General features: G+C 41.8%; 1 protein-coding gene across 2 annotated transcripts in view; it reads left to right on the forward strand.

Moving 5' to 3' along the window:
- The window catches only part of KCTD1 (potassium channel tetramerization domain containing 1), a 96463-nt gene that overhangs the window by 66658 nt on the left and 5598 nt on the right, over positions 1-24207 (forward strand). The gene's annotated exons all lie outside the window — the stretch shown is intronic.

Below are 24207 nucleotides of genomic sequence, written 5' to 3' on the forward strand. Positions count from 1 at the left end.
TTTTTTTGGATGATGATCACATAAATGATTTAAATGGTATTCTCCATCACAATGAGACTTCTAATTCATGTTTTGAGACCTAAAGAAATTAAAGAGAATCTTACAGTGAATGGAAATACTCATGCTAGTCCATGAGAGGATGTCTTGGTGGCATCCTGTCACTCTAGTTGAATCTCAGTTAAGTGGTTCATTTAGAAAGGACCCAGAAAGACAGAAAGATCCTTTCTGCAATTCAAGCAAGCCAATTCTTTTCTGCTTCACGAGCAATTCCCTCTATTAATTATTGTCCTATCACATGACTGATCTCCAGTGTCACCTTTGCCCATTATTTTGAGCTATTTTAGTAACAGCAATTCACAGCTGAAGCATTTATTTAGATAATTTCTTTTGTCTTGCTAAGCTTTTGTTTCCATCAGCTCTTTTTTACTGGGTTGTGGGGAGTGATTTCATGAGTTTCCTGATCCCACAACACTAACTTGCCTTTTCAAAGGGTATAAGGTGCACTTAATGGAGTATGGTTTTGTTCTAAGAGTAGTTTTCACTGCTACTACTGCCTCTGCAGCATTGTCAGCATAGTTTTAAGTAGGACTGGAGCGCTTCTAACACTAGGACCTGACAGTGACAGGAAGAGAATGGTAAATAAAGGCATGTGAAAGAGAAACAGCTGGACACACGGCCTTTCTTTTAACGCTTCAAGGAAGGCCAGGCAGAGAGAACTAATAGAGGCATTGCCAGATGACAGGCCTGCCTTGAGAGATTGAAGCAATGTCTGGAAAAACTCGAACTGTTCTTCGAAAATGGAACCTACCCACATGAAGAATTTTTCTTAGGACCTGGTTGTGTTCAGCTTCTAGGATTGGTTATTATTTAGCATTTCCTCTGTAGCTGGGGTGGTGACGGTGTCTGAAATAGTAGGGAAATGCCTTCCTGCTGTGTATGGCTTCTTACAGTGCAGCAGAAGAGGCTGTTGCTATTAATGCATGCAGCTTCTGTTTGCATGTCGAATTCACCAGGACAGCGTATTTCTTTTTAAGTGCAGAAACTGAAGTATCTTTTCTAAGTGTTTAGTGGCAGTGGAATTTAAACTTAATGCATTCTACATTCAGTTGAGTTATTGTAACACTTTAAAGTGGAAGCTACGCCTCTAGTATCAAAGTCAGTTTAATAAATTAAACATTTTAAAGCTCTCCGAACATAATGTATAGAAAATCCAAACTCTAAGTTATAGTCATTCTGTTTCAAGTCGTTCTGACATGCATTTATGTCTCAGTTCTGACAGAAAGTGTCTTTTGAACCCCTTGATGAGTGAATAATTCCAGCACAGCTATTAGATTCTGGAATTCCCAGTCACTTCCAGAACTTGAGATATTTCTTTTTTAACATCAGTAGCTTCAAAAGAACAATTACTAAACTCGTTTGGATGTCAAGACAGTGGCATGAAGCAATAAGCTGGCAATTACGATACTGTAGTTTGTTTTTGTCTATGAGATCTTAACAATTTATTTCCAGCGTTGTGCATGTGTGTGTATGGGGAGTTCTAGGTAGTACCCAGTAACGTTTGGACCTTAATACAGATTGTTCCTCAGAGCCTGACCTGGTCAGTCTGTACTCAACAGACTTTTTTAGCGTGTGTTACTCTTGTCCAAAGTTTTGGTCAACTTTGTTTAAAATCTTCTTTTTCCACCAATATCACATTTGTGAACGAGATCAAAACTATGGCAGGGTCTCACAGATCTTTTTGGGTGAGTTGAAGCCTCCTGAGGCTCACTGTCACATGGAGTATTGCTTGTGAAAAATAAGGTCTTGATTATCTTGCCTGAAAGAGCACTGCTCCAGGGATGAGTCAAAGCATAGGTTGCAGGCTCCAGCATCTAACAGGTTGAGACACGAAAGTCATTAGGCTCCTGACTCGTATTACATGTAGTCTAAGGGCCAGAAGCCTAAAATGAACCTTTCATCTGTGGGCCAGGTACCAGAGTCATCTTTCTTTGTGAGATTGAAAGGGTGATATCCAAAGCAGCAGTTTTGGAGTCACTATGACTTGCCAGTGTAGAGGAGACCCATCCTGATAGAGCACTTTGTTTGGGAGCGTGTATTGTTCCTTCATCTTTTGGATTTAATAACAGCTGATCTTGTTCCTCTCCATTCTCTTGTTCTTGAACAATACAGTGGGAATTGGAAAGAGTTCCTTAACTAGTACCAGGTAAAGATTTGCAGTTTGCAGGGTACATTTTCCATAATTCTTTTGTTAGATCTCTGAAAGGAATTTATAATTTGATATGTAAAATTCCTACAGACAGGTATCTATCCTTTCCTCCAAAGAAAACCTAGGAAAGATTAGAAAAGCATCTTGCTGCTGATGCTATGTCCCTTCCCCTTCCTATGGAAAGACCATTGTGGGCTTCCCTCAAATGTTCATACAAAGAACACTAGGAATTGAGGCCTAACTGAATTCTGGTCAAAGGCTGGTACCATGAAGCAATTCAGCAGACAAGCAGCTTATCTTCTGCTAGCTTGAATTGAGTAAGTAAGCCTGGAATGAAAAATTCTGAAGCTGAAATAATGCTTACATTTCATTAAAAAAAATAATAATCAGCAGTATAGAATTTAGGGGATCCCAGCTTATATTCCTGCTGTCCTCACAAAGAAGATCCCATATAATCATTGCAATGCATCAGCAGGCTTCAGGATCTCCCAAGACATCATGCCTCAGACATGATCTCATGCTGCTGAATAAAAAAATTTGCCAGAGCTAGGCTTCATGAAGAGGCAATTGGAATCAGTGTATTTGCCAAGAGGACTTAATGTAAGGTCAATTTGCTGGAAAAAAAAAGTAGTTTTCTTTAAATGCTTGAGCAGGGACAGATGTCCTTTTGTGCACCTCCCCCCAAGAAGACTGTAAGTTGTGATGCATTCACCCATGTGCAGACTGTTCCTCCTGCTTCTCAGTTGTTAATCAATGGTTATGCATATATCTATGTGAGCTAACCAAACAATGGTGTTTCTACTCTGTGAGGAGTCCTGTGGTTTTGGAATTTGTTTGTTTTGAACTAGATTGTGCAGGATATTTCATAACACAGTGTTATCTATTAAGAATTTGGGCACACCGTTTTATTTATGTTTTTAATTGGTTTTATTTTGCAAAGGAAGTTTTCAGAAATTAGTCTGTTTTCGACAGCCCAGAGTAAGCCTCATGGTTTTTATTCTGGAGAAGATGGGTACCCTTTCTCATGGTCACCAAGGAGTCTGAGAAAACCAGGTTGAGGTTTTAGCAGAGATCTGATTATGAGCAGAGGAAGCACAGTCCTGTTAGTTCTGATTGTTGAACTTAAGCAGCTTACTCACCTTCTCAGTGCATTATCATCTTGCATAAGATCAAACTCTTTGCTTGGAGATGGCATTTCTACACCTTTAAGCTTTAATGCTGTCTGTATGGGAGGTACCAAAAGGTGCTGTGCACCAGGCTAAGACAAAGTCAAACAACTGTCACGACTAAATGGAAAAATGTTTGACTTTGACTCTATGAGGATCAGCTCTCTGATATCTGCTATCGACTATATCAGCAGTGTGGTCTATCACAAGTTCAAAGCATATGAACTTCTAATTAGTACTGTCCAAGTCACACAGTACAAACCTTTGCATAATTCCAAAACAACAAATTGCCACATCCTGTATTCTCACTGTAGAGTTGAAAGATTTCATCAAAAGCCCTATATATTTTTTCCTTCTACAATCTGTTGGGGCATCTGTTTGCATTGCTACATCTCCCATCTTGAGTTACTCCCTGCATATGAAGGTGGGTTCTTCTTGAATAGTATTTCACAATACTTCCAAATTTCTGCCCAGGGCTATTTCACGTTTTCATATTAACCAATCCATTCATGTCCCAGTTTTCTTACACAATCTTCCCTCTCAGCCCTCAGGGAAATTAAATTTCACACACCTGGATCTAGTTAGGACACTGGCTTTTTTTGGTTTGTGAGAGTTTCTTTTGCATCAATAGCACAAAATTACTTAGGAGAATGCCCAGACTGTCCTTGGCCTTTACGGGCAGGTTGGGAACAGGGCTTATCTTTCCTTCATAGGTTACATATGGACATGATAAACTCTTGAGTTAGGTAGGATGACACTGTTCACTTTTTTCAGAGCTTTGGCAGGTTCTGCTGTCTGAATACTGTTCACAGCTCCAGAAGAAGACACTGTCTTTGCCCTTAGTACATACTTATGCAGTTTGCAGCACCATGCTGGAGGCTTCTTTTTAGATAGGAGGTTTGTTGTGGTGGGGTTGTTTCATATTTTGCATAGCACTGCCTCTGCAACACCATCACGAGAGTAGTTGTGCTACCCATTTCCTACTCACCTTGGATGATACCTTCCAAACTATTGTCACATGATGCTAGTAGTTCAAAAACAGTAAATACAAAATCTTCTAATTAATTAGCTCTTTTAGTTTTTGGGTTTTTTTGTTTGCTTTTTGCTGTTTTTCTGTTTTTATGAAAATGCTAATAGAATGGGAATTATTACATCCTTCTTCCAGTCCCCCTATTTATGTCCATCTTCTTTGAAGGAGTATCTGTATCAGTGGAACTATTTGGTGATCTTTCTAGAGTAGCGTCATCCAAGCTGATGAGCTAATACTTCTTAAATCACCATGCTAAAAATCTTATACACTTTTTTTGCTTCTGCAGGCTGCAAAGAGCCAGCTCCCTGAAGAGCTTTGAATGTAGTTATGCACTAGCTCAGGCAGTTTCCTTGATGTGAGTGGTCCAGGCAGCAGCATTTTTTTTTTTCTTTTCTTTTTTTAAATATTTTGTAACATTCCTAGCAGGGGGGAATGGATAGAAAAGGTAGGTATTGGCTCAGTTTAATTTTTGCCTGGCTTGCTCGTCTAGTTATTCACCTTTTATATTTTGTCATTTGATATCTGCATGGTATTGTGGTAAGTGAAAAAGAAATATGTTGAGTCCATCACTGACTTGTTGTGTGGCCCAAGATTGACTTAACTTTGAGGTTTTGTTGCTTCCTGACAAAGCTGACAAAAAAGGCAATTTGTAAAATGCTTTGGGATGATGATTGAATGTGTGAAAGATTGCTAACTCTATGCGTAAATGTTTACAGATACCAGGAGCTGTGCTAGAAACAGCTGACGATGTTGGAATCATCAGGAGCATGTATCAGTAAAAAATGAAATGCTGATTCAGAAAGACCATATGGAGTACAGTTAGTCCAACGTTGTTTAAAACTTTTGTGCTGTCATCTGCTGTTTCTTACTCCTAGGCTGCTGGTCTGTGCTTTGTTCTGGTCGCTGTAACCAACTGTACAAATCTGGGGGAAAATAGAACAGTGAATGATAGTGCACTCCATGCCTATTTCAAGAAATTCATAGAATTTTCGCAACTGATATTGTGAAGAGAAATCTTTTGTAACACACGTTTGTCAATAAAGAGCTCAGAGGGGTATTTTCTGGTTGAAGATTAATTGTATCTCTAGGTGCATATATTGAGCTCAAGATACGTATTGACCTCACTTTGTCTCAATTAATGATCACCACGGGTCAGACATCACTGTCACCTGGGTAGGAGTGAATATTTTCTGAATCTTAGTCCTGTACTATATTTGCCTTGCGAGGTCAGCAAGTCATTGCTGTTGCTTGTGGCTAGTGACTGGGTGAAAGAAACAGTATCATCAGTTTGGAAGGTTTTCACATTGTGTGGTCAGTAACTGGTAGTGAGTAATCACTGAACCATCGAGTTCATGTCTTTATGTTTTAAGTGTTACTAAAATTGTTTTGGTATATTAGTTGTTTGGTTGATTAAAAATAGTGTTTTCTACTTGTTATATGCTTGTGTACTCAAATATCTAATATAATAGTGAAATCAAGATAGTGGATAGTGGGCATATGGAGACTGATAAAAAGTAAATGTACAAACTTCATATTACAGGGTTCATGCCATGCTTTTATCCATGGCTGCATGAGTATGATAGTGCAGATGGAAATATTCAGGAGAATAAATTTGTATATTCAGGAGCATTACAAAGCGAAAGGTTTTGTCCCCTTATTTCTGAGGCCTCTGAGTCAGCAAATCTTTGTCTTGAGGAAAGAGAAGGTTGGAATCCATATTGTCAGCAGGGTTCAGAGGTCTGTTTACCAGTAGGCCTGTGTGAAGTCATATGGTTTGGATCGAGATGGCAATCCAAAAGAGGAGGGATGTCAGTAACTACTTTTGTAGGGTCTGTACACTGAGAAATCTTCTCTTTGCCAAGACTTGATACCAGCCCCATGATTGGAAATGTTTTAGTGAGAAGCAGTTTGTTGTAGCATTTGGACTTCTGTGCTCAGTAGCATGGCTTCTTAAACCAGCCTAAAGGCATCCAAGCAGTATTTCTCATTTGAAATAGCCAAGAAAATTCTCAGGAAAAATAAAAGAGTGCTGAGTCTGTGGGTTGTGCTTTTCTGATAAGGACAAGCCCATTAGAAACTGAGGTGGCTGCTTCCTGCTTGGCACTGAAGGATTTGGCTTATTGGTCATTCTGGTTGGGTCTAGATCTCAGTAACAGCCTTGAGGCTCACTGCTTTGCTTTTTGTTTTGCTGTACCCAATTCTTGCACTCAGGAACCTCTCTCTAATGTTAGCATTAGATTCAGATCCTGCTCCTTCATAAATTATGTGCTTCATTGGTCTTTCATAAATTGCAGTGCAGTTGCTAAGCAAATTGGTGTCTCATATTAGGTAGGTAGATAATTGCTGAAGTAAACATTTGACCTCCAGTTTCACCATCAACACCTAGCCACCTATTGGGTATGTTTGGAGCTTTAGGATATAGATTCTGATTTCCGTCTTATTTCTTTCTGGTGACAATCAACTTTCCTGACGGATTTCTTGTATACAAGCCTGTATGCCATTTGGGGATATGTTTGTATAGAAATTTGGGAAAACTGTTTAGTCTGTTATCTGCACTCTTTCTAACACAAACAAGGGTTATGCCTTATAGTGTGTTGGCCTGGGGGTTGTCACCTGTTCCTGTTATGAGAGCATGCCTTCTAACTTAGCTGGTTTAGAGTGTATTCGAATGCAGGTGTGTCATAACCAGACACCTGTCATCTGACGAGCTTTAGTTCTCCTTTGTCATTCATTCTCAGTCTTTATTTTCTCTCAGTCTTTAGCTTTCAAGATGTTGCAGTCTCTTCAGCTGCATCTTCAATCCCCTTTCAGCTCCGAGCACTGAGCCTAATTTTGTCACCTCAATTCCCTCCTTGCTTTTGTGTCATTTCTTCTTCACCTACATTTTTCTGTCTCTGTCAGAAGGGATTGAAGCTCACAGAGGTCAAAACTGATCTTTACCTGATCAGATCAAGTCACATTGCCTCCTTCTTGTCCATTACTCTCCATGCACCCTTGGGTCTCTGGCTTCTGTTAATGGTGAGCTTCCCGAGAGGACTTAAACAGCCAGTATATTTTATGGTTACATCATATAATGCTTTCTCTTGTAGTGACAGCAGTTCAGAGGATGCTGTGAGATTCACTGATATTGATCTCTTCCATTGAATCTTTGAATTGATAATCAGAATAATGTATTACCAACTGTGGTGTGTATGTTAGCTTAGATCCAGCACTGTTGTCTCTGGACTTCATTTGGACAGTTCTCCAGGCTTTTTTGAGGCACTTTCTGCTTGCCTCAGAGACGTGAGGGGCTCCTATAACAGTCTGAAGGCGTTTAAGCTGAGCTTGGAGCTGATTCTTGTGGTCTGCTTTGAAGGGAATTTAAGAACGCAGTGGTCACCTTTGCACCCAGTCCTGCTGTGCAGCATGGTCTGCGGAGACTCAAAGCAATATGGTACAACATTCTTCCTGGACTCGTTTATCCTGCTTCCAGCTAGCTCAGCTGAGCTGCCTCGGCTACCCAAGCTAATTACTGCAGACCGATCTTCTGGATTTCTACGCACCACTGCGTTCTGCAGTGCAGGCACTCAGTAAAAGGAGAGCAACACTGGCAACTCAGTTTTTGTGAATCAACTTCGTGAGGCTGTAAAAGAAGAGGAAGGGAAGGGTAATAGAAAGATACAGATACATTTTTTTTTTCATGAGATGGCAGACCAAAGCAATATTAAATGCAGCGGGAGCATACTTCAGTAGTTCATCAATTTATAAAGACAGAGATTAATTCTACTTCCTCAACCCCACTGGGTTTTCATGTTAAAATGTGACTTGTCTGTCAGTCAAATGGTAGGCATAATTGTTCTTTAAGTGACCTATTAAAATACCATTCCTTTTAATTAAAATTTGTATTTGTGCTCTTGTGCACCCTGTATCCAAACTGTTAAAGCCCTTCTTGTGCAAGGTGCGTTGCAGGTAGGGAGCTGTGGGACATGCATAAAATGAGAGGAGTGACGAATGTCCCAGTGCAGCAAAATGAGGCTTGCCTTCAGCTCCAGCTGGCGGGGAGGGAGATGGAGGGATAAGAAGCATCTCCCAGCACCGCACCCAAGCTCTCTGCATTCCTTGCCTAAGACATTGCTCGTAGTTACTACTTGTGGCATAGAAAGTTATAGCGCAGAGCATTTCCCATAAGTGTGTCACTTCAGAGCAAATGATAGATTACATTCTTCCACACCCCAAAAGTATTCTTTGTGCTGTAATTAAAAAATAAACGTTGCGACATTGAATTGGAAATATTTTCTGCCATACAGTGAATTTGTTTTGTTAGGTTGCCTGGGTATAATTGCAACAATGTCAGGGTATTAAAACCTTGTCACGAGGTAATGGTTTCCTGCCGCTACGCAGTGCCAAGGACTGCTTAGCTTAGCAGCAGTGTTGCTGCTTATCTCCATCGGTGGTGATTATTTTGCTTCTGTGGAACTTTTTTTGCTTATTTTGTTGCCCATATGCATGCTATAAATTACACTTGTGAGCGAATGCTAACCACAGACCTTCAAGAGTGGGAAGCAGCGCCGTGCCAGAACACAGCAGGACTGGGAGATGCTCCCAGTTTGCCCAAACTTGTAAGCGATCTGAAGGGAGGCCTCCCAGAACGGAGCTTTGCCGGCCCCTCTTGCCCACCTCAAAATTGATTCTTCTTAAACAGTTCAGAGGCCCTGGGGGCCTCATGGCTTGCATAAAAAATGAAAGCCCTTCCTGTCTTAGAGCAGTGCATGCAGTCAATAACAAAGGAGAAAAATGATCTTTTAAGTGTATCCCATTGAATCCATTATCTTGAGGGCCCGTGTGCAATGCTTCATCAAAACATCATCATCTGGGTGATACATGGGGAGGGAGCGAGGCAGCGTTCAGGGAATTCAGAGAAGCATCTGTGGTACAGTCAGTGCCACAGGACAGGCTAAATATGATGCGAGCCAGAAAATGAGAGCTGCAACAAAACTGATATGTTCCTCTTTATAACAAATGGATTTCATATTATACATATTTGAGACGCAAACAAATTGTCCAGGAAAAGTTTGGAATGCTTCTTGTGTAGGTAGGAAAGCCCTGTTGGGCATCTCTTACAATAATTGCTCTGTTTTAGATCAGAATACAAACTTTCTGATTTTGGGGGGGATTTTTTTGCATCACAATGATAATGTGAGGGAGGAAAGAAAAGGAAAAAAAAAGAGTATTTGGTGTGCTGCCAGTGCATTCTATCCTTGTTTTGTCAGGTTGTCAATGGGTGAGACTCAGTATCATGGGCTAAATTGGTGCTGAACTTCAGGTTCTTGTGAGTGTGTCACAACTGTTACTTCTTAAATATTGGCATTTTTAAAATGTTTTGCGTGCCTTTAGTAATTATTTGTATGTTTTTCTTTGAAAAGTAAGCATGACAGGAAGATCTTTGCTTTTAGCTGTTCTGAGTTTGCAGCGTTTACTGAAGACTGGTGTGTTTTACCAGATTCCGTGTTTAGCAGCTGAATTTTTGCAGTCGGTGTTTCCATACTGCTAATAATAAGCACTTTGTTAGGTCCTATGAAATAAAAGACAGATGCCATCAGGTTCATTTCCAGTAATCAGTAGTACCAATGATCGAAAAAAGATATTTTTGGAGGTCAGATGCAATGGGGAGGGGAAAGAAAAAGTTTTCCAGAATGCAGCTGACCCATCAATCTTAAATCCTTCAGGGTGTCTTCCATTTCCTTTGGTGAAAGGTTTGCTTAAATAAACTGAGCAGTAGGCAACGGGTGTGTGCTTTTACACAACATCCACCCAGGTACATTGCTGGCCACGGTGATCCTAAAGGCAGAGTGCTGTCAACATTCCTAATTGGTTATTACCCAATAACACACACCCTCGAGTGTCTTGGGACTGCAAAACACTTTTTACCTAGCCTTCCTACATGAATAATGAAAACTTCAAATATTCATCCAATTATATTCAGCTTCTCTCTTGACTAAGGGTTGCCAAATGCAATTGGACATACTTCTGACATAGAATTTCAGGCTGTATCTGTGTTGGAAGGGCTTAGTCATAATTCTTGACTTCTGGGGAGAGATTAGATAACACCGTGATGGTAATTTCTCCAGCCTGAAAACCTATTGTTTATTCACTTTTGCTACTTATTCTGGTTTAGTAGCAGTATAATTGCAGAATTTAAAAAAAATGTTTTTTAATTTTATACTTGGAGCTTGTCACATGGAACAGCACAAGTTCCATTTGAAGCAATAAGACAATTTCCTTGTTCTCCAAGTGTTGCTGATACAGCTGCATAACTGAAGTCACCAGCAAGCATTTGAAAGGCAGATGGTTATTTTTCATAGAGCTATTTTGTATTGGTTTTCATCTCTTAGGTTTTCAAGTCATTTTGCTGTCAATCGTGATTGGCTCCCAGTCTCTTATTTTAAAATGGATTTTTCTTAAGTCTTGCTACCATGTTGTTATAGGTGGAGTAGCCTGAGCAATGGTAGCAGGAAAGATGCTTCCCTGCTTGCTTTTGCTGTGGAAGACTGAATTCGTGGAAAAGGATGAAGAGAAAAGCTGCTGCTTTTCAGTGGCTAATGCCTATTTGGATGCTCTGCTTTTTGTCAGGCATTCTCATTTTTCCAGCTTCTAATATTGTTGTCTCATAAAGCCGGGCCCTGGGCCATGCCTTTCATACTGGCCTTTCCCTTCTTAGTAGCTAACCCAGATAAACTCATCAGCAGAGCTACAATTGCGCTTTCCCTTTCCCCATTGGATTAATGGCGCAGCTCCCTGTGACTGAGTGGATGCTGCTCTCTGAGCTGCAGAGGTCTGGTTACAGGAGAGCCTCTAATTCTTCACTCTAGACACAGAAATAACAGCCCTAATCAGGTGTGTTTCATGCGTCTCTTTGGTGGGCTTAACAAAAGGAGAGGTGAAAAGGATGTGTGTCAAGCGTTGGTTTGAAAATAGAAACAGCTGGTAGGGCTGCAACTTTCCATTGCAGTTAGCCTCCATCTAGGTCACAGTATTACCTATGGAAATGTGAATCTATGCAAGAGGCGTGAGTCCTTCCTTCTTTTTACTGAGAGGGCCTGAAAACATGAAAGGTCATAGGAAATGATGGAGAACACATTCCAGGCATCAGTGCCATGCCAAAATCACAAAGCGGTACGGTGGGACGTTTTTCATTTGTAGAATCATATTGGCCATGTTGTTTCCAGTCCCATCCCAAGCTGCGGGAGGACAGCAACACTGTGTGATCCAGGCTGCTCCTTGTGGGAAGGCCTGAACCAGGAGCCCATGGTCCTGCATTCTGCCCTGCTGTGCAGCAGCTCTGCCCCTCGAGTTGCATACCTGAGTCTCTTTGCAGGCTGCTACCACTGGAGAGGCTGTGCACAGAACAAAATGAACGGGGTGGGGTCTGGAAAAACAGGGCCAGTGAAACCCAGTGCCAGTAAAGGTCATGTCTCTTGCAGTACGTTGCTGACTAAATGTATGTACGAAATGAGGGCATATCCATCACAGCACAGAGGGTTTATTTTCCTCATCGGTGTGCTAATGTTGTTGTGCCGTAGTAACAAAACATTTATGGGGCGGCACAGGCAGAGCCAGCGGTCATTATGGGCTCTGCACCTCACAGCATTCCTATTCCACAGGTCAAAAGCGAAATCCCTTGTTTGCCTTCTCTGTGTGTCCAGCAATAATAAATTATAAGCCATCAGTGTACCCTGAAAGTGAGATGGAGGATTTAACTCTGCCTGTGTTCTCAGACTGTACGGAGCTGGCATGTTCTTGGCTGACTTTGATGCTATGGAGAAGCCGGAGCTGCCATCTGCAGTGACACAGTAGTGGTTCCTGCACCACTTGGAGTTTTTTAGCAGAGGATTTCCCACAGGGATCAACCAGACCTTGAAGCACAGTGGAGAAATACTCCTTCCTCCTGACAAGCCATCAGGCAGCACTTCTCCCTGATCCCTACAGGCCGTCCCCGCTGAAGATGTGGCAGAGCTCTTTCCTCACAGCTGGGACGTGTCCCTGCTAGGGGTCTGAACATCCAAGCAGTTCAGTATGGGTTGATGTCACTCAGAGGCAGCAGGCTCTGTCACAAATCACCTTTGTGAGTGTTGGCACTGCTGCTGCAAAAGTGGGTGGTAAAGAACAGCACTATAGGTTTCCCTCATTGAGGTCTGCATGGCTAATGCAAATACAGACTTTCTTGGACTTGGTGGTTAGCAAGAGAGTACAGAGAATTTGATGGTCTTGATTCATAGTTGGCGTTGCTTGTTTTGAAAGACATCATGATCAACAGATTGTGCTAATTGGCTTCTGCCTGCCTTTGAACTCTACGAAAAGTAGGCTTTCAGAAAGGTGTGGAAAATGATCTTTACCTTCACATGGCCTCAAACCATTTATTGCAGCCCCAGCAGCTTTTGGAGCGGTGGCAGTGGAGAGCTTTGATGAAAAAGCACAGCTTTTGATTATCCCAAACTATTTTTGGGCTTCTGCACCTTTCGATAACGTGGTTCTGTAGATCTCCTCTAAAGATAGTAGAAAACAATTATATCTATGCCCTGTGGTGAGGCAAGAAAAAAAAAATCAGAAGTCTAACAAAACACCTGGATTTCTGCTAAATTAAAATTTTATTACATTCAAGAATAGAGCAAAAAGTATCAGTATTAAGTAGCTACACAAATGGAGGGGCTAATGCAAGGTTGTTGTAACATGTTTTATTTCCAGGGAGCACAGAGAGGAAGAGGACATTTTGGAATAGTTTGTCCTTGAAAATGCTTGTACTGGAACTGATATTATTCTTCAAAATGATACTTTGAGATTCAGGATTTTTCTAACTGCATTGTTAGGTCTTTTCCATGTTGTTAGTTAGGGACATGCAGCCTTGTGGACACATAACCCATGTTGGTTGTTCAGTTCTTTTGAGTTGCACTCATTAGTGCAAGCTGCAAGGAGAGTGATGCAGCTGTGCCAATGTCCAGAGACAAGGGCAGATACAGTATGGAAATGTCTTTTAGGTGATGCCTTCTCCCCACACCCCTTTCTTTAATCCAAGTGTGGTTAATACCATTCTGTCTTTTTAAAGAAAGGTTTCAAATTAGTGTACAAAAAAAAAAAAACAAATTAGCGAAAATTTATAGATTCATGCAGTAGACTACTCCATAGGCAACATCTAGCTGCTTGTTTTAAAGCAGTGCTCAGCTTTCCAGGAGAGCAATGTCTTGTTTATTATCAACCTGGTATTGCCACAAGGAAATTTTGGCTGTTGGGCTCTGCTGGTTTCTACCAGTAAGGTCTGATCATCCTGTGGGCAGGAAACTCTTGCCGTCACGTGGGCAGCTAGCACCCATGTATGGTTCCTGTGAGACTTCCCTGTGCTTTTCCCAGTCCTCCAGGGATCTCAGAGATGCCCTTAAGCATCCCAAATGGCACCAGGAGCCTGCAATTTGGCAGCTGAATTGCATCCTGGCTCTCCCACTTTGAAAGCATTGTGATATGACATTTAGTTTTGATGTGTGATACTTCTGAGGGTTTTGTCAGCTGGAATTATGCTGTTTTCACGTGTTGATTAATTATTTCTCATGTCCCTATTTATGGGCTTATATTGCTTCTATACTGTATCTCCGTTCTTTTCTTTTCTTCCTTCTTTACCTCCTCCACAGAAATACGTCTTATGTACTGTTGGGTTTGGTATGGCTGCAGGGATTATTACACCATGACAGCATCTAATTTAATAAACAATAAAGCCACTGTTTTGTACATGTAAAGTTTGTCAATGGAGGTAATGTTATCTGTATGCTTTTTAACACCCCCACCACCAGTAGAGTATTCAGGTGTGGCTTTGGCATTTCTAACCTATGCATTAAGCATTTTTTATTGCTCAGAGCCACTGTCTAAGCTGTCTGAGGTGGACTTTCCCGTCCTCTTAACTGATTAGCATGCAGGTTTTGTATCAACTGATTTGGTTAATAGTGTGATTTTCCTAGTTACTGAAATGCTTACATCATTTCGACCTCTAGCGTGGAAGCAGTTAAACATGTAAATGTATGAGAATAAATTAGGCAGGTGTAAGCACGTCTCTCTGTGTAGGCACATGGGTGTCCACACTAGGAATCAGTGCAGTGCAATTGTAATGCATGTAAGCTAGAGTTAATCAGAACAATAGCAGCACATGGCCCTGCGTTCTCATAGTAAATTCTGTATGTCCACACCTTCCTTGCTTCTATTGTGCCTGCTCACATGCTATCTGGATTGCTTTTCTCAAGGAATTTGTAACCTGAGCTGTTAACCTGGAAGTACAGTGCTCAGTTCAGGTGGAGGAACGTAGTAACACTTTACATGGTAAAGCAGAACACGAATGCTCAAGAGACGTAAACGTGTTACTGTGTAGTTGGCCTTGCTGCTTTTCTCAGTGCAATTAAAGTCAGCTTTTTAGGAAAATAAATCCATTAGGGCTACCAGGGCAACCTTAGTTTGTCATCTTCATGGTGTATGTGCTCAGTGTGATTCTTGGTTAATGAACAGCTCATCAACATCTCTTGTTTGTCCTCACAGTTAAGCACTGTCCTTGGGCCATATTTCCTGCACATTATTCATGTCCTGTTCTGAGGAGTCATTCCTACATGCTTTCTTGCAGCTTTCCTTAGCCTGTTGCCTACTTGGTTCTCTCCTGGCAGTTTGTTTGAAGGCAGAGACTTGATGTGAAAAGGTCTGAGGTGGTGTGACATGGAAGTTGTGACCAGGATTGTGCCGTGACTTTGTCTTCTGTGAGATACTGCTACCCAAGCTCACACAGCACTTGTGTCATGCAGCGCCTTGCTGTGGTCAGCATGACTGATGCTATAAGCTCTCAGAGCTTCTGCAAACCAGACCCGTGTCTGACAGCAGAGAAGTCCGCAAAATATGACCTCCTTCTGCTCCTCCAGCAGCTCAAGCAGGGGTCCTGTTGGCTGCAGTCCCCTACAATGCAGCCCTGGCTCATCTGCTGCCCAGGGGTTACAGAGGGTGCTGGAGGAAGGCTGTATGTCATGATAGACCAATCCTGAAGAGGTTTCATATGAGAGCAGTTTGCAAATTAAAGTTGCAGAAGCATTTCCAGTGTCTGACATCTCAACATGTGGTGCTTGTTTGACTACTGTCATAATGTTCTTTATATGAGTTCTTTCACATGTGTGTGTTCTTGTAGCATTTTAAAAAGCAGGCTAAATGTCCTTTCCACCTTTCCTTACAAATTTGCCTTGTGAAAGCATGAACAAGTTCAGCAGAAGGGCTGAAACTTGTTAATCTGTCCTACAGGCTTTTGCTGTACAAGCTATTGTCATTTGGGTGAACTGTACCCGAGGAGGGTGATACAAACTATGCAAGTCCCACTGGTGTTTGTTGAGAGAAGAGGAACGAGTGTGTGTGGGAATACTTTATTCCAACACAGCCTTGTAATTAACAGCTAAACGTTTCAGAAGCACTTTGACTTTTATTCATTAATGAGATTCTGTTACTTAGGGTTCACTGCAGAAGTGACCTCTCTCTCAAGCAGTCCTCGCCATCTCCCAGTGTGACATGCAGTCTGGACGTACACTCTTGTCTTCATGGGCAGCAGTGCAGAAGGATCTTGTGCAACTCCTGCAAATAGCACTTCCTTAGCTTGGAAGTGTGTTGTCCATCCTATTGGAGGAAGCAACAGTTAGCAAAACATCAGAGCTGGGATTTGTGACAAAGAAGGCAGAGTTGTAAAGCCCTTGGAAAGCTTACTTTGTTACAGTTTCATGGCAGTGATTGTCCTTTGCAGGGGCTGGGATGCCCAGCTTGCAAAGTGTGATGCTTGCTTCCCAAAGTAACCTGCTGAAAAGTGGCAGAGCTGGCAGTATTGTGGTGCTTCCTACATAGTGTAGGCATGCCTAACTAAGGTCTCCAGAGTATCATTTTGCTGATGCTTTTCAAAGAGAAAATGTTTTTTGTGGAGAATCTGTGTTTCTTAATTTCCAGTGACATGTATGTGAAAATTTAATGCTGAGCATTCTTCAGTGTACAGAGAAAATACTGAGAGCTGGGAGAGGTTTCAATGAAATTCATGAAAGCTGAGGGGCAGGTTTGATGTGCAAAGGAATCCATCAAAGAATTTCTCCCATTCCGAGAAGGCTGGATATTGGTGCTTTCCCCCCCCTTAGCACCCACATTTTTGAAAGGGAAATGTCTCTTGTAGTTTTCCTCATTTTTTTTAAGTGTTATCTCTTTGTGTAATCTAGGTTTATGGGGTTTATGATAGGGCTGTGAAGACTGCCAGAGCATTTTTAAGAAAAATTGACAGGCTCAGAAGAGAGTGGGTTGGAGCTAATGAATTTGTTGCTTTTTTTCCCTAAACATGTTCCCAAGATACAAGTTCTGCTTCAGTACTTTGCTGACTGGGAATGGGTTCAGCCTTCTGAGTACACAGATCATCATGGCCTTTGGGATGTTGTGCCTTCACCAGTTTAGCTGCTTTCTGGCTTTTGGTATTGAATGATAAACGCTCCAGTTCTGCTCCTATCCTCCATTATCTCTACTCACAGCAAACCTGGCCATCTTAAACATGATTAAAATATAATTCAAAAGTTATTAGCTAATTATGACGCAAAGTACTTAATTTGCCATTGCACCCTAATAACTTAAGGTACTCCTGATAACTTGGTAATAACCGTATCATAAGCAAAAGGACACGGTTGGTAGTAACTTAATAGGCAGCTTCCCTCAAGATAAAACATAAATAACGTACCTCAATGAAATCGGATTCGAGCTTAGTAAAATTATCTTGGCAAGCAAAGAGAATATTTGTTAATTTTTCTGTGAAATGTTATCATTGCCAAGAAAACTTGGTTACAAAAAAGAGAGATGGAGAAAGTGTTTGCGTGAATAATTGATTTAACATTTCATTGGCTTAAGTGATTTTAGGAAAAGTGGTTTTGATACGCAATGGAAAACTGGAAAGTTTTCCAGGACTTACTTGCAAGATATTGAGCACTGTAGGAGATGTGGACTTCAAGACTTGCAGTCTGCTGTGCTACTGCAGGATCTAGGAAGTTGCGGTGCTGTGGTGTAGATAAAGGACTAGGGACAACCCATGTGGGACTTGCACGGCTGAGGTTTGTTGGAAAGGGGGTCTGTTACTGTAGAAGAAAGGGCTTGGGGAAGTGCTCAGTGACTGGAAGCAAGCAGAACTGAGAGGGTTGGTGATAGATGCGATATTTTGGGAAATATCAGCCACTTTGGTGTCTGTCAGAAGGAGGAACCTCACCTTGCCAGGAGTGCTGGGGATCATGGGGCAAGGGTCTCAGCTGGGAACCTCACTCAGCCACCTCTAAAGCTTGTCAGTTTGGCTGCCATGGTATTGAAAGCACTTTTAAAACACTTACTTGCCTCACCGTGCATGAAAAGGTGCATATTTGGGTTGCAGCCTGTTCCTCTTATCTGTCTGTATCTCCTTGGTATACCAGAAGCTAAGATGTGCAAAGCAGAGAGATAAAGTATCTGGTAAACAGAAGCTCCTGGTCCATCACCCACACTCCAGGGATGGTGCTCTGCTGGTCTCACCCTGGCCGCAGCCGTGCAGTGTGGGGTATGACTTCCATCTGCTCGCATGCATCGTCTGCTGGTCGTGAGTCACTAGCCCCTGACATCCCAGCCCAAGTATTTATCCCCTTCCTTTCTAAAACATCAACATTTCTACAAGAGATGCTTGGCTCTGGGTGGGTGATACTCCTTAGCGTCCCAGGAGGAGGCTGTGTCAGAGCCAAATTATTTAGCCTACTTCTGTTGGACATTTGAGCACCCTGAACCTACTGCTTGTACTTAAAATACATGGTGACTTGCTGTACAAGTTGTATTTTGGAGGATAATTTTTACTTCTGCCTGAACCTCCTCCGTTTCTAGATAGCTAGCTTATTGAGGAAAACACAGGCTTTCATTTTTCTTGGGAAAACTTCCTTTTCAGACAAATAATTTTGTCTTCTGGGGCCTTTGCCATCCATTGTTTAGTTCACCCTCATGTCTCCTGTAACCCACATGTCCCTATTGCAAGGTGTTGCTCAGGTGCACATCCCAGCATCTCCACGCTCATCTGTGGAATAGAAAGCTGCAGCTGACTCTTGTGGAAGTCACATTCCTGCAGTATGACTGCATGGTGTTGGGCAATTTATTCTCTTCCAATTAAAGTCTGTTTGTCCATGTGGGTTAGACCCAGTGACTGCTGGTTCTTTTTATGATATATATCTGTTGGCTTTCATCTCTGCTCCTGGTGCTGCCACTGATGACGTGGGTCATAGCAAATCCCACACTTCACTACTTTGTCTGTGATGCTTTCCTTCATGATACCTCCTCACTCATCATCTCAATCCTTCTGTTCCTCACATGCTTTACTCTTCATTTAAGGCTATTCACCACCTCCCTATCTCAAGTGTTGTCTTCCAAGTGTTGTATGAGCCCTTGCACTTGTCCTTACCCTCTCTTTTGCCTCCTTGCTCAGATAACAGTAAGACATTTGAAGTGGTCTCCATGTAAATGATTCTGTTCTTTAATCTTCAGCAAATGTTTCCACAAGGGTTTCCAACCTCACTTCCACTCAGTATCTAGGATTTATCTGTTCTTTAAAATGCCAAGTAACATTTTCTCTTAAATCTCCTAAGACCTGGTGTTTTGATGTTTCCTCCTGTACATCCTTCTTACCTGGTCTGCTTTGACTCCTGTATTAATACCTTTTTTTATAGAAGGTTTAATAATACACTTCAATACACTTTCAATACACTTTTCCCCAGTTACTTTTGTGTTGTAATCATTGTTTTCATGACACTTCTAATAACATAGGAACTGTCTGTGCCAAGGAATTCCTGAGACTCCTGGACATGAAACCTGAAATTAAATAGAAGGGGGAAGAGATAAGAACAAACTATAACAGCACAGAGAACAAGAGATTACAACAAGAAGTTGTTAAATTATGGTTTTCATAATGTATGTGTTAGTGAACACTGCAAAGTTACTTTCTTCTATCATGCTTATGAGGCAACTTTTGTTATGCAGAGCTAGGAAGGTTGCTGGGTATTCAGGGATCCAAGTGACGTGAGGTGTTCAGAAAAAGATGGGCAGGTAGTGACTGCTAGCGTGGTCCTCTGAGACATAATAGAAATGCAGTCAGTCTGCACTTGGCTAGCACAGCATTTCTACCTGGTGTGGCCACCTCCTTGAAAGTACTAGCTGCTAGGGGAGAGTGCAATATTATGTAATTTAGACATACAAGGAAGTAAAATTAAATAGCCATGAGATGAGCATACCATTAAACAGATCTAATTTATAATGGACTCTTATGCAAATTGCCTTTGAGCGCTCAGAGAAAGAAAATGAAAAGAAATTAATAAGGACAATGTGGACTAAGAAGAAAAAAAAAAAGTGAAAGCCTCTTCAAACTCACTGTCTGCACACCCTGGAGTCTTAAATAAGCATTTGCATTAGCCACGTAAGTGTAATGAGGAGATAGGAAAACCCGTGTTCATTTTGTCTCTATGGGCCCAAACAGGTAAAGCATCAACTGAAATACTTTCTTTTTCTCTCTCTCCTTTTTTTTTTTTTTCTTTTCCTTTTTTAAATTCTCTGCCATGCAATCCTTTATTTGAAGAAGAGAAATGTGTTTCCATGAATACTTTGTATCAGAGCTCAGTGGGTTCCAGGACTGGGTGCAATGACACCACTGATGGTGTGCCCATGCATCTCTGCCAGGCCACTAAAAGGGCTTTGCTTCTTTCCCAAGTTCTCATCCAAGGCAGCACATACTAAAGAAAAGACTCTTCTTGTGTATAACAATGTATGTAAGTATTTGTATGTTCAGAGAACAAGGCTATAAAAACACTTCAGCTGTGTATAACAGCCTCACTGCAGACTGAGTGTATTTTTATATTTGAAAAAGGGACTCATTTCTGAAGAATTTGAGACATCCTGTAAGTGGTGTCACCTTCCCTTGCTTTTTATTGTAGAAATGCTGTTATGCGAGCACTGGGCTGTGGGAACAAGGGTCCATGCAGTAATTTAGAGAAGTAAAGCACTGGTCTCCTCAGCATATCTTTGTTTTTTCCCCCACAGCACCAGGTTTGTGGCTGCACCTGTTTTATGTCCTTAAAGTAAAACCCAGTTCTCTGATGAGAGCTGACTTTTACACTGGTTATATTTTCAACCCTTGAAGCATTCGATTTCTGTCAGTGGATTATGATACTTAAAGCCATCAGCGTTAATTATTACCCATTGGAGGTTGCACTTTCAACCCATGGGACATTAATTTTCCTTATATACAGAAAATTCCAGCCTGTTAGCTTTAATTAAACATTTTAGAAGTATGTTGCCTTGTAAATGGACTACAATTTTTCATCCTTTACCCTTGATATTTGGTTAGCTCTCCATGTAATTATCACTTTGTTTTGCAAGCATCCTTCAAAGTACTTTGCTGTTTGGAAATCCATTCAGTTCTTATGTGTTTGGCAGTGAAAAAAACAAACTTATCTTTGTCAATCATCAGCTGAAGTTGTCTAGAAAGAGATGAGGAAAAACATCTTCCAGTTTTTCTTGGTAAGTGAAACATACCTTCACAGTCCCATCTCATGCCTGCAGCCTGGTGTCACTTAAGCATTTGCAATTTCAGCATGAGACCAAGCAGAATGAAGAGCAACAGAGAGGAGAGGGTCTCAGATATTACCCAGCGTGCAGAATGAGGCAGGGCTCAGTCACAGTTTGCTGCTGTGCCTCTTTCCATTCCGTCTCCTCTCCTGGCAGGTGCAGCAAATTTAGCTTAGGCCATGCCACCAGATTTGGGCACTCAGTTATCACAGGCCTTACCCTGGAGGTGCCACAAAGCTGGAATTTGCTGTTCTCTATCTGAAAAAAAAAAAAAAGAAAGCTACCATTACCATTTTATTTCCAGAAGTCTCCCAGAGCATCATTGTTGCAGTCTGAATCTGGGGAGGGGACAGGGGATGAAGTTGGCACTTTGCAGTTCTTTGGGTTTTTCTGCTGCTGGAAAGCAGCTGCACTCAAAGGTGGCACTTTGTTGGCTCTCCCTCCCAGGCCAGCTGGGCTGGCTCTCAGGTGTTGGTGCTCTCTGTGATTTTTGTCAGAAGACTCCATCCTCTGATAATATCTTACTTTTCTCCTAAACAATTAATAAAATGAAGGCAAAAAGCCTAGAGGTTTTAAAATACGTAATTATAACAGTAATTTAGAACTAGGGTAAAGCTGCAGAAACCAATTACAATTATACTTTTCAGTAATGACTGACTTGGCCAAATGTATATGTTTTGTGTGTGTATTCTGTGATAGATTCCAAGACAACATGCTTGAGTATGGGGGAAAATTAAATCTAAATGCCTTATGTTTCTATATTAGACATAAACGTTGCTCATCCACCTAGTGAACAGGAGCCTGCATTATATGGCCTGTCACAGCTTACATTTTGACTGTTGGGGCAGGCAGTAACAGGTAGCAGTGGAAGAAAGTTTGAATTGCTCTAATCTAAGGGATAGCTTTGAGAAAAAATTGTTTTGTGCTGCTTGGATCTTTCTGCAAAATGTGTTCAGTTTCTTATATCTTACAGATTTCAAGCCAGTTGAATTGATTCTGAATTTTTAATGGCCCGCTGAGGTTAATGGGTTTTTATTTCTTTCTTGGTCTCACCTCTTCTAGCATTACGTGCATATAAATGTGCAGCATTTATTACTGAATGTACTACAGAGATGCCTGCTGTGTTCATGTATGCCATTTCAGACTCCATTTTTGGGTTGGCTGTGACATTTCAAATGGATGCAGAGCATCCTTGGGTCACATTCTACCCCGAGGTCAGGGCAATCCTGAATGTGGGTACAGGCTGGGCAATTAGTGGATCAAGAGCAGCCCTCTGGAGAAGGACTTGGGGTACTGGTGGGTGAAAAAATGGAGCCAGCGATTTATGCTAGACTGAAAGTCTGCAGTCCAGATGGTCTGCATTGAAAGAGGGGTGGCTAGCAGGGCCAGGGAGGCCGTTGTCCCTTCTACTCCATCCTTGTAAATCCCCAGCTGGAGTATTCTGCTCAGGTCTGGAGTCCACAGCAGAGGATGTAGAGCTTTGAAGCGGGTCCAGAGGAGGGCCTTGAGGATGATCAGAGAGTTGGAGCACCTCTCCTACAAAGATAGGCTGAAGGAGCTGGCTTTGTTCTGTCTGGAGAAGAGAAGGCTCTGGGGATGCCTGATCGTGGCCTTCCAGTTACTCAAAGGGTCTGCAGGAGAGATGAGGAGGAACTATTTATCAGGAAGTACAGTGATAGGAAAAGGAGCAATGCCTTTAAACTAGAAGAGAGAGCTTTAGATTAGACTTGAGGAAGAAACTCTTCACTGAGCAGGTGGCAAGGCACTGGCACAAGGGAAGCTGTGGTTCCCCATCCCTGAAGGTGCTCAAGGCCAGCTTGGATGGGGCCCTGAGCTGCTGGGTGGCAGCCCTGCCCATGGCATGGAGGGGACTGGGTGGGCTTTAAGGTTCCTTCCAACCTAAGCCATTCTACGAGAAAATGAACCAGGGATTGACTGCCTCTGAGTTACATTGAGTTTAGGTTTTGGTTTTGAGGGCTCAAAGCAGCCTCAGGGTGGTGATGAGGAATGGTTGTTTACTCACATCTTCTTTTAAAAGGAAAACAGTGTGCTGTGGTTGTTCATTGTGCTTGCTGGATCTGTTTGTGAAAAGACAGTCGTGTACATTGCCTGTGTCACAAGCTGGGTGTGATCAGGGAAAAAGAGTGCCTGTGCCTCACCTAGCTCCATGCTGGTGTACATTGATGTTATTGACTGTTCCTTAACAAAATGCATAGGATTTTTCGTGTTGGTTCACAGATCAGATTGGGTATATTAGGACAAGAGCTACATACAAATGAGCCTTTTCATTAAAACAATGAAGGCACAGAGTCTGCAGAATATTGCAGAATGCAACAGCTTGTGACAAAGCTCTAAAATCATGCCCATGTGTCAGTAGTATTTCATGCAAAGTGTCCACGTGACGTATCACAAGTTAGCTATTTTGAGACCATTTTGTTTACAGTTCTTTGGAGAGGTGGGTGGTGTCACGAAGAATCAAAAAATACCTCCACATGCACGTATAGGCACGTAAACATGCACTCCCAGTCAGACATACCTGTCATTGCTGTTGATTTCACTGGAAAACGGTGAGTGACTCAGGAGATGTTTGCAAACACCTCAGCACAGAAACGTAGCATGCATTTCTTGTTACTGAGGCTGATGTTTTGTTCCCAGTTTTCAGCCCTTCCCGTTGCTCTGACTAAATCGGGTTTTGTGAGGAACATGTGTAGAAAGTGTGTGTTCAACCAGCAGCTGGTGTTATAAGCATGTTTAGCAAGTGAGATTTTCTGGGTTCTCTGGGTAACTGAGTGGTCTCTAAAAGCTGAGGTGTTTCTTCTGGTTATTTTAGAGCCTGGTGATTGATACTTGCCACAAACTGTTGGGTTTTGCTGTGAAATCATTACCTCCCATTTAAACACGATAACTTTTACATCCTTAGCTGCTTATTCCTACAATGTGCTGTCCCCTCAGTTATGCTGGTCTAAACGTTAGCTGCAGTAAATGGCATGCAAAAAGTGATCTGGGTTTAAAAGTAAATTAATAATACATTAGAAATAATTAAAAATTTTTTCCTGAGTGCAGTTTTTAAGCCATATCAAGTTCACCGTGTGCTCCCCCAGAAAGCAGAATGAAACTGATGGAGGAGATTGCTGCAGCAGAGTGGGATGGGGTCTGCTGATGAAGCCACTGGGAGATATGTCCTA

This window comes from Lagopus muta, chromosome 3 (assembly GCF_023343835.1).
Source record: "Lagopus muta isolate bLagMut1 chromosome 3, bLagMut1 primary, whole genome shotgun sequence".
NCBI lineage: Eukaryota > Metazoa > Chordata > Aves > Galliformes > Phasianidae > Lagopus > Lagopus muta.